Source organism: Crocuta crocuta, unplaced genomic scaffold, assembly GCF_008692635.1.
Source record: "Crocuta crocuta isolate KB4526 unplaced genomic scaffold, BGI_CrCroc_1.0 scaffold348, whole genome shotgun sequence".
Lineage (NCBI taxonomy): Eukaryota > Metazoa > Chordata > Mammalia > Carnivora > Hyaenidae > Crocuta > Crocuta crocuta.
The window spans coordinates 2709551-2710186 of NW_027529573.1; positions in this window are offsets into that span (position 1 = coordinate 2709551).

A 636-nucleotide genomic window follows, 5' to 3' on the forward strand; every position below is an offset into this window, starting at 1 on the left:
GGGACGGAGGAGGGGCTGAGGGTGGGGGAAGGGCTGCTGGAGGGCTAAGACCCAAGGTCAGCTTAGGGACAAGGCAGTGGTCTGAGCAAGCTCTCCTGTCAGTCTGGGAGGGGAGATGAACTGAAAGGGGGGGGGTGGAAGTAGGCTGAAGGGATCTGAGGCAGGGAGGCAGGCCTTCCAGTTCAGTTAGTGAAGGGATTTGTCATTTTAATGATGTGATATTTCTTGCCTGGCTCCGGTCCGTGGCAGCACGAAGGGGACAGCTGCCTCCCTGAATGAGGTGGTGCTTGTGCTGGTGGAGGGTGTCCTCAGGCTGCAGCGCCTGGCCAGGCTGAGTCTGGGGACAAGGCCTGGAGGCCAGGATTTTGGGGACCATTGGCCATCACACAACTGCATCTCCAGTCCAGCTCTGCCTCTCCCTCCTTGTGTGACCTTGGGCTAGTCCTTCCCCATTTCTGAGGCTCAGTTTCCTTATCTATGAAGTGGGGCTAATCCCAGTACCCTGGCTGTTGGCTCTGGCATCTTTCATGTCCTCCCCTTTGCCGTCTCTTCCAGTCCCATCACCGGGACCCTCTCTTCTGTTCCTGAATCTCTGTAGACCCTCAGCAGGCCCCCTCCTGCTAGGCAATGGGGTCT